Source organism: Saccostrea echinata, unplaced genomic scaffold, assembly GCF_033153115.1.
Source record: "Saccostrea echinata isolate AGI-Se365-2 ecotype Australia unplaced genomic scaffold, CSIRO_AGI_Sech_v1 ptg000054l, whole genome shotgun sequence".
Classification (NCBI taxonomy): domain Eukaryota; kingdom Metazoa; phylum Mollusca; class Bivalvia; order Ostreida; family Ostreidae; genus Saccostrea; species Saccostrea echinata.
In genome coordinates this window covers 38801987-38812997 of record NW_026889803.1, presented here as the reverse complement: position 1 = coordinate 38812997, position 11011 = coordinate 38801987, and the positions used below count along the sequence as shown (strand labels likewise).

Here is an 11011-nt window from a genome sequence, read left to right as displayed (position 1 = left end):
TTATAAATAGGCGGTACATCGAATGTAAGGAATATTTTTTTGAAAATGATATTAATGTTATCCATATGGATTGATGTAAAGGAAGATTTGTTTGAAAATAACCTGTTTACTAAAATATCGTTATGGTCTGTGTTCTTGAATTTCCTTTTATAAACTATTGAATGTAGGTTGAAAACAAAGAACTGTGAATTCTAATAAATTTTCAATTGATCTGTAATTCACTCATAACTAAATCCAGGAATATTTCATCTTTCAGTTCAAAAAATAATATCAGTGGGAAAAAGGTTTTCAATAGTATTTTTGGCAAAATTGAAAATTGAAATTTTGCGATGCAAGAGTTATCTCCCGTAGCATAGGGAAATCGGCTAAACACCTTACTACATGTATCAGAATTCCTGTGAAATATTTAGAACTTATACATTAAAGTATATTATTCAACGAAAAATATTTGGTTTATTTAAGAAAACGGAATTCATTTTCACCTCTAAGCGAAATATTTAGCATAAAAATTGCTCTAATATTCAGGTTGAATCCACGTTTTCATTGATGTTTCAGTGACTTCAAAGGTTGCAAAAATTCCGCGGAAATTAGTAGATTTTTATAAATGTGCAAAGAAAAAGCTATAAAAGTTCGGCTAAATATTTTCTCTTTTCTGTCCAATTACTCGTCAGCGTACATTATCCTGAGCGATATCTTCCCAGATAGAATATTGTGATCCAGAATATGTCATTCACGGGCGGCGTCTCAGATCTTAACATGTCCGTATCGATAAGTGATTTTATGTAAAAACGTCTATATTAAAGTAATCACAATAGGACTAATTTGTTTTAATTGTAAATGATTTAGTAATCCATGAACTGGTAATTTAAAGATACTAAAAATAATATTTTTAGTTTTCTGATACGTGTAAAATTGGGGTGTAGAAATATTAGAAATTTTCTTATTATAAATATGCCAGTATAAGCCGAACGGAAAAAGGTCTAAATTCAACAAAGTCAATATGTTCACTTCTTGCATGTATGTAGTGTCACCAAAACGAGAGATGATTCAGTAATACATTCTTTACTTTCGTTTTTAAAATATGATATCTGTTCCACATATCTTAATACTTTTGCAGTTAAAATGCGTCAATCTGTGAGTAAATTTTCCAAAAAAAATCTCATTTTCATCATACCAGTTACAAATATGATGCTGTTCTTCCTGCTCTTTTTTCCTGTGATCATTTAATTCTGGGATTTATTATCATGATTATATGTGAGTGTACAATAATCTTCTTATTTATCTCGAATAAAATTTCTTAGAGCATCAAATATAACTAAAAGATTGATAATAGGATGAAATGCTGAAATTAAATCGAGGCTAAACACATCAAAAATATCTGATGGATAGAAGTAAGGGCATCTCTTTTAATATAATTTCGCCTTTGAAGACTGATATAAACTCTTCACTATTTTGTATGATTTTTCTTTTTTTTTTCAAGGGAAAATTTAAAAAAAAATAAATAATAATAAAATAAAATTTTTTAAAAAAGGGTTGCAAATGACATATTTTATTTAGCTTCAATTTCATCATAAATTGTTTCATAGTATAAATATCGTATCAAGATTTAAATAAAAAGAGCTTCATGAACGTAAAAAAATTAGTACATATAATTTAAATATATACTTGGATATGGCATGTCAAATGTTGTAATATTCGATCTTTTCCATTTGTATTGTATAACATATGTATTGTATCATCCTTATTTGTATTGTATAATTTTCCATTTGTATTGTATGATTTTCCATCTGTATTGTATAATTTTTGTTTGTATTCTATAATTTTCCCTGTATTCTAAATTTTCCAAATAAAAATTATACAATACCAATGGAAAATTATACAATGCAAATTGAAAATTATACAATACAAATAAGAATTATACAATACAAATGGGAAATTATACAATACAAATGGAAAAGATCGAATACTGCAGCATTTGACCTGCCAAAATATTATAAGGCAAATCAGTTAGATATACAGTACTTCGTTTATTGTCAGGATTTTGTAAATTCTATGGTCGTAATAATGACCTTGTTGGCAAATGCAGTCTATCATTGGGTCGTATTTTGAACAATATTTTATATTAATTGTTAGGCCACTTCATTTTAAACTGACTTTGACTGATTGTTCCGTCTGCCTAGTTGATCAAAACATAGGGCGCACGGCGAGTGTGACCGGTCGACAGGGGATACTTACTCCTCCGAGGTACCTGATCCCACCTCTGGAATATCTAGAGGTCCGTGCTTTTCTTCCCTGTTCACAGATTTGCATTGTTTGTAGGTGTAAGAGATCGATAACTTCACATTCGTCATATAATATCCAACAGAGATGTTTGGTGGAAAAAAATAGCACATTTGCTTGTATTCTATTATGTAGTGATTTCAACTTAACCCCCCCCCCCCGCACCCTCTCTCTCTCTCTCTCTCTCTCTCTCTCTTGGTGAGTATCATTATACAGTTTACTCGGTTTATTTCATGTTTTTCAATATTTAAGGTACAAGCTAGCTATCACTGTAGTAAGAAATTGAAGTCATTTGAATATTCATGTACATTAAAAAGGAAATTAAAAAAATTGAAAGAACTGGGTAGCGAGAGGCTCTGTCTTTTACGGATCCATAAATATCTGTCACCATGTCTGGAAAAAAAGAAGTATAGTAAAACCTAACAAAACTTAGTTTCTGTAATACCTGTAAAAGTATTCATTGTTATATTCAGTAAAAAAGAGACTCTATATATTCTTTATAAAGAGAAACAGTCAACATAATTGATATTAGCTACTCCGAAAAATATTGACGGTCATTTAATTTTTTCAACTGACCGACAAAAAGAGTTTTCCCACAATATTTTTGATTTTGATTCTGATTAGTAGACTAATTAGTAGACTAATCAGAATTAGAAGTAATAATACCGACGCGACTTTCTTAAAATTATTACAATTATGGCAACTTAAAGATTCGCTAACACTACAACCAACGTGCATGATAATGCATTGGATACAAATGAGTTGCTGAATTTCAATGACTGAAATCAAAATACTATTTTAATGCTTTGTTTTGTTTTTCATATTACAAAACAATTATTGACCGTGTTTTCGGGTAACATTGATTGTATTAGTCTCCTCGGGACGAAAATTTTCCCCTCCGCTCCGCGTCTGGCAATATTTCACTGCTTAAAGGCTAACATAACCAATGTTGCCCTCATCCCCAGTCAATATTTGTATATTGTTGGAGTCTAAGAGAAATCTACCCGCTCTACTATTTATGATGAGGAGGAGGATGGTGCTGTTGGTGTTGCTGTTGCTGTTGCCGGTGTTGCTGAATGTAATATCTTATTAGACTTATTATAGCAACCCATAGGAGCTCGTTTTCATCATCTTGATCTTTCAAATGATTTGCTCTGTCTAACAAGTCCTTTAAAGCCTGTCCTCGGCGATCACCACCACCGCCACCACCACCGCCTCCTCCTTGATGGCTATGAGACATGTTTTACAGTAATTTAGTGTATACAATAGTGTCACTAAACTGATTTCAAGTGACCCGAAAACTTATCCTATTTATACACATCTCTAAGCCACAAACTTCAAAACAATTTCCTGATGTTATTTTTCTTGTAAAACTCGTTTCCTATATTCGAAACAATTTGTCTGACGTCACGTGTTTATGATCATGATAAAAGCAGGCAGTTTTTTGTTGCGTTTCGCATTGTTCTGTCCTATTCAGTGTTTAATTGTCACTTCATCGAAGTGACTGTTTTGGTTTGTTTTCTTGAGGCTGTTTAATCGATGTCTTGCATATTTTTTAAAAATTATTCTTTAAAACATTTCTTTGTTCTTTCTGCTCTTGGTCTTCCGTTGTCCTTTATTCTTCATGAATACGAATTGTAATGAACGTGCGTGTATTTTACACCAAAATAATATACTAAAGGCATGCTCTAGTCTATTGAGCTTGATAATCTCAAGTCGGCAATTTCTACAGCTTTTTAACCCTACTGCATTGAATGAAGGTCTGAGATGCTTGACACTGAAGGCAACTTTATGACAAATTAAACAAGCATTCTGAGAGTATTGCATTAGCAATACTAGTCCCCTACCGGCAAGTGTAATCTGGTTCCCGTTAAAAATTGAAAATGCCATTATTCCGTCAAAAATCATTGAATCGGAACAAAAATGCAAACTTGATCCATAAGTAATCAAGGTTAAGTCACATACCAAAAATCAGCTCAATATCTGCAAGCGTTTAGAAAAAAATCGCGGAAAACCCTTAAAAATTGAAAAGGTCGTAATTCCGTCAAAAATCAATGAAGCGGAACGAAAAGCAAACATCAAGATACACTCACATACTAAAAATCAGCTCAATATCTACAAGCGTTTAGGAAAAAGTGCGGAAAACCAAGTGGGACAGACAGACAGAGGGACAGACAGACAGACAACCAGACAGACGGACAGACTCAGAGGAAACTATAGTCCCTCCGGTTTCACCGGTAGGGGGACTAATTAGGGCAAGTCTAATACCGCATAACGGGTATTTTCTGCGGTTGGAAATTTTGCGATAGGTAGCAAATTAATTTCTGCATTTTCAATTTCTGCGGTTACATTATACAGCAAAAATTTATTTACGGGATATGAACACCAAATTCTAAAGATTTGGCAGAACACTGCCATGTTTATGTTTTATAAATTCATTTGAAGACGTTTTTGGTCACAGGTGCATGAGAACTGATACTAAGCTCTACTATCTTTTAGTTAGTCTGCGTTAATTATTTTCAAATCCTTTTTATTTCATACATCCGTAAGCATAACTTTTTGTTTTAGGATATAGAGTAAGAAGTTATGAATTAATAATAAATCAGGTTGACTGACATACGCAACACTTGCGTATATAAAAAATCTGAATTAATATTAAAGAAATATTTTTGCGATTGTAATTTTTGCGGTTTTGTCCTATCCGCAAAATTCTGCAAAAATTGAACAACTGCAGAAAATACCCGTTATACGTTAGTTTTTTTTTTTTTTTTTTTTTTTTTTTTTTTTTTTTAGTTTTTCTCCACACTTTAGGAAAACCTCCTCTATACAAATTTTGACCCGCAATTTAATATTCTATACCAAACACATATCTTAAAAATTGTTCTGCAAATTGTATTTTAAATACTGTAAAGTATACTGTATTTAGCTTTCTCTTTCGAATATGTTTTTCAATGATATTTTTTGTATATTATAACTGGACATATTAAGACAGGGAACTAAGAAAATAAAATGTCGGTTTGGCCCCTATTTTATCAGTGTTTATGGGGGCTGTGGGGTAGAGAAATATGGGGACATGTAACAAATCAGTTATTAAATCTTAATCAGACATTTATGGACTGTGTCTGTTTTAAAAATGTGTATAGAAGCATTAATCAGATGCAGGAAGGGGAATTTATGATAATGTCAAACTTTCTTCGATCATTCGTTGTATTTTCATCATAATCGATGTTTTAATGTAGCAAACTTAATTCTTCCGTAATTTCGAATTATATATTTTATTCATTAGTCTTTAGTGCATCTTTGGAACGGACAACTCAGGAGGATGAGCTGTGAGCCTTTGTTCCAAAGCAAAAGTCTCTTCTTCATTTATTTTGAGCGTAATAGTGCTTTAATAGTTGTTGGGTTAGTAACCGATTTAAATAAACTTAAGTAATCTTGAATTAACACTTCATTTCGGCCTGTAATTTTATGTTTTCCTATTCAGCTTTACTGCTCTTCTATCAACTTTACAACAACGATATTTCATTTATTAGTTCAATCTATTTTAAGGGAGGTTGATTGAACTTTTGTTTACATGTACATATACATGTACCAGGAAACCACATATACATTGTAGCTGTTTTGTATTTCCTTTTCTAATTTTGCTTTCATGTAAACGGACAAAAAAGGATATAAACACCCTGTTTTAGTTTTGTTTGCAATTTAGAATAATGTACGCTGCAGATTGACAGTGTGCCTGCTGTCTATTACATCATGTATATTGTTTTAAACTTTCAGTATAATTTTTTTTTGTTTATGTCAATTCTTAAGCTAAAATCCCAAAAAGAAAAGTTTTCTGTACATGTTATAACAACGTCAAAACAAAGACCAAATGCCAGAACAAAACGAAGCAAGAAATGAGAAAAAAACTTATTTGAGGCAGCCTCAGATTCATTTTAAATAATATTCAGCCACGTTAAAAAAGTTAGTCCCCATTAAAATCCATATGCTGCATTGCTTTTGACGTTTCAGTTGTAGTCGTTTTAACCGTACTTTTCCGCCGAACATTTCAAATCCATGCCGTAACAACTAGATGTACTGTGAGCACTGAGCTCAGAAAATGATACCCCCGCTCCTATATGAGTATAATGGGAAAGTCCATTTGTTGCTATGAGAAAACCCAAATATCTGTCCGATAAAAACATTAAGTAGGAGGTCCACAATGGCATTATGTAATAAAGAATCTGTGAAAGTATCATTAGATTTTATTCAGTTTTATAGGAGGAGTTGCGGATAAGAGATGGGTACCCCGATTTCATAAAAAAGAATGTCAGTATCCATGTTTTGCTATGAGAAACCCTATATATGTGTCCGATCAAAAAGTGAGATAGGAGATGCACAGATGGCATTATGCAATAAAGGGTCTGTTACAGTTTCATTAAATTCCATGGTAAAGGAGGAATTGCGGATAAGAGATGGATACCCCAAAGCGTAACAGACGGAAGGACGTACACACAGATCTCTAGACGGACAGAACGACGGACACCCCCATCACTTAACCCCCCCTCCCCCCCCCCCCCCGTTTTTCAAGCGGGGGTATAAGAAGTATAAGATATAACTTCTTGCTAAACAAGAGACAAGACATTCAACTCCGACACTAAATACACATTTTTGTTCTCTTTTTCACCGAATACACATGCATAAAGATTTATAAAGAAACGTTAAAAAGTTAATCCTAAACCCAATTTTTAAGGAAACATGTTCTTCAAAACTTTTATTGATATTCAAAGTAATATTATTGAATGGATAAAATCTTATTCCTTTATTTCTTATTTTTTTCTTCTTTTTTTCCTTTTTTTAGTATATGGTGACGTCTCTATTTGAGTGAAAAATTCTCGAATGGGACGTGAAACAGCTATCAATTTTTTTCTGTAGATGACAACTTTTCTCCTTATTCTCACACTATGTCTCTAATTGCTTTCTGTTATAGATGTTTGAATGTAAAATGTTATCATATATTTCAAATACAGTAAATATAATTGTATTATTTATCATTATAACTATAAACAGTATTATTATATTGAAAAGGCGCTCGTTTTTATTTATCTAAAAATACCTAATAGTTTTCTAGCAATAACTTTAAGTCTAAAACACAACATATGTGGGAATTTTATTTTCATTGTTGACCGCATAAGAAAACATTCTGATTCCTTTTCAAACAACAAGTCAAGAAATATCTGCTTTACAAGTGCATACACGTCTTTTTGGTTTGAGATCAGAAAAGAAATACAGTGTTAGTAAAACTTTACTAGTTTCTTCCGTACAAAAAAACCCTTTAAATTTATATTCCCCGTTGCTGGGTTGTCTTTTGATTTAACTTTTGATTTTTTATTTAAATAAGAGTTTCCAAGTAATTTATCGCAAGCCCGGGGAACGCAGGGGGTGGTTGGGTGGTGGTGGCGAGGGTGAGGAAAGCTAAAACCGAATTGTGAACATTGTCAAAATACCAACTAATTACATGTATATAACAAACTCAGTGACTACAGCTTTTCTACCGTCAAATTCCCTTTTCACGTAGTATTTTGTCACTATTACCTGCATATGATGTTTATTCTTCCAACTGACTCAGCACACAAGAGCATGTTCTCTGTACGATCAGTTTTCAAACCGAGGTATGCTATTGACAAGTAAGTTGATGTTACGGAAGTCTCTACAGTTTCGTTTAAAGTCAGCATTCCGCTTGTTTATGGCCGCTATAACAACATTGTTTGCGAATACAACCTATCGTTGGGTCGAATTTTGACTGACAAGTTTCATATCTATTGTTAGGCCATTGTTTAAAATGTTATTTTGACTTAGGATTACTATGTTTACCTGATAGATACATAGGAATCACGGTGGGTGCAACGGTCAAAAGGGAATGCTTATTCATCCTAAGCATCTGATCGCACCTCTGGTGTTCCCAATGGTATGTGTTTGTTTCGTTTTGTTGACAGGATTTTTGATATATATATATATATATATATATATATATATATATATATATATATATATATATATATATATATATATATATATATATATATATTATTTGAAGAACGAAGGTTGAAATGATTTGAAACAGAAATATGCAAGAAAAACATTTAAGTGTATGGATATTTATTCGACTTTCTATTGGGGGGGGGGGGCAGGGTGGAGAGGGGGGTATATCTTACGGAGAAACAAAAATCCTTGGCGTTGGCTTCATTGCAGATACATTTATATGTTTTTAAAATCGTAAGCATTAGAAAGAAACAGAGTTCAAAGAAAATTAAAAAAAATCAAAGGACATTCCTTTTGCATTTTTTTTTTCAAAAAAAGTTTGAACTTTTTTCTGTGTGTGTAGTTCTAAAGCTATCTGATTAACTGTCTCTCATATTGTAGTCATTTTAATGAATAACATTCTCTTTCGTTTATACCATTGCTATATGTAAGACCGTATATCGTATTCAAAGAATGAAGGAAATCTTGACTGCAAAACATGTTCTTGTTCATTTCTTCAGGTTAGAATTGTTTGTTAATTTTTAAAAGGGTACATTCTGGAAATTCAAATTTACATGAAGTCGTTTAATTACCTCTTAGGAAGTCATTTCCATCATGATCAATAATAAACGATCAGCAAATATTTTTTTGAAAAAGTCAACCAAAAAAAAAATAAGAAAATTAATGAAAAAACAAAACAAAACAAATAACAAAATAAAAACAAATTCAAAAAAAAAAAAAAAAAAAAAAAAAAAAAAAAAAACCAACTCAAACAAATAAAAACATTATATAACTGTCTACATAACTGTCTAAATACCTATCTAGATTTGAAAGTTTATGGCAAATTTGTATGTTAGAAAAATCAATAACTTATTTTAAAAAATCGAAAACTTAAAATGCTAATTGAAAGAGAAAAAGTCTTCTTTTTTCTTTTTTTTAACTATACTATTCGACATCATTTTAATTCACTTTTATACAAGGAATGATAATAGTAATTTTGCTGAATGTATAATTTAAAGAAGAAATGCGTAAGATTTTGCTTCTGGGCTTAAGATTTTGGACTGAAGTTGCAAATGAGTGAAATTCTAGATTTTGGACTGAAGCTGCAAATAAGTAAAATGTATTCGCGTCTCCGGCCTACATGTTTTGTCTTCCTAAAAGCTCATGTACATTTCCGTCGCTCTTCCGATGTCATCATGTTTGGCTTGTTTGTGCTGATGACGTTGTTCCTCAAAATGTATTTATTTTGGCAGCATTTCCGACACCGCCTTATTTGGAATGTTGATAATAAAGACGTTGTTCTATACACAATGGTATAAATAGCACCTCGTTGCAATATTCATTGGACATCATTGTCCCACAAGGACTGGACAAACCTCCCGACAGGTCGGATACTAGGTTAAGTTCCTCTTTTAATTTTAAAATAAATGCATGTACTTTAGGAAGCTTAATTTAAACAATGTATAGAATATAAAGAGGACATCTTTAGACGATGCATATCTTGTTTTATTTGCATTCTGAATCTTCCAAGACCGCCAGATTTTCGCAAGCCAAGGGTTTCTGATCTGCTCTCTTCAGCATTATAAAGTCATTGAGAATGAAGGGAACCTCTTGGCTTGCGAAGATGAGTCTATATCTAAGTTTTTTTTTTTCCAGAGATTCCCGAAAGAACAAGAACAACTTGTATTGATACGGTCTAATAAAATATAGTACTAGTATATGTATATCGAATTTATCTTTTTTGTCTTTTTTATTAACATTTTCATTTATTTCTTTATTTTATTTACTAGTATTTATCTAGATATAAGTTTTTCAATTAACCAACTGTAAAAATGCCCTCCTGTCATTATTGCTACGAAATAAAAAATCAGCATAATCATCGAATCATCATGAGTTTTGAAGGTTGTGATAAACTTCTAAAAAGATTTTTTTAATACGAGTAAACTTTTTTTTCAATATCATATAAAATATAAAAAAAAAAAACAGAAATAATAACATCTTGCTGTTATCGTTTTGGTAAACCAGAATATATTTTCATTCTTCTCTTTTGCATTCTTTTACATGTATTGCATTTTCTGTGTTGAGATGAGCGAACATAGCGTGCAGAAAGCCTATAGCTTCAGAAATATAAAAATCATGTTCAGTTTGTGAATTTAATCTTTAGAGAAAAGTTCTCATTATTTAAATTTATGAAATTGTGATAAACAAAACTTTTCTGAGGAAAATTTTCTCGGCAAAATTTATTCTTTTATTTAAAAAATTAATGTGGTATTCGTGGGGTTCGAACCCTAAGCAATAAAAATCCTGAGTATCATTTTCTTTCGAGTCTAGCACGCTAACCGCTAAACTACACAAGTCCTGACGAACAGTGGCATTTAAATCATGTTTGTGATATGACCCTTGACTTAATGGACTTCTAGTATTTCTCGAAAAGATGCGAATGTTATGTCATAAAACTATATTTTTAAGGTATAGTGGGTCATTGCTCCATATTTTTAGTAACCAAAAAATGTATATTTTTATGCAAACTTTGAGGATTAACTTTCAAAAAGGTGGAGCGAAGACCCACTCATATCGAAAAATAGTGTTATAGTATGCGAAAATGACACTTTTTGCCCGCTTTAGTGTGTGTCTAATATTTCACAGGCAAATAATTTCAACTTTGAGGGATTTTTGCAAATTGTAGAGATTTTACATAAAGTATATTTTAATGTTAGACGAAATATCAAGG

General features: G+C 31.7%; 1 long non-coding RNA gene across 1 annotated transcript; it reads right to left on the bottom strand.

Moving 5' to 3' along the window:
* Positions 1 to 2488: 2488 nt before the first annotated feature.
* Positions 2489 to 3491, bottom strand: LOC133172319 (uncharacterized). The gene is made up of 2 exons (XR_009718930.1): positions 3285 to 3491; positions 2489 to 2673 (listed from the first exon to the last, which is right to left on the bottom strand). It is a non-coding gene; the product is annotated as an uncharacterized LOC133172319 (long non-coding RNA).
* Positions 3492 to 11011: the final 7520 nt, after the last annotated feature.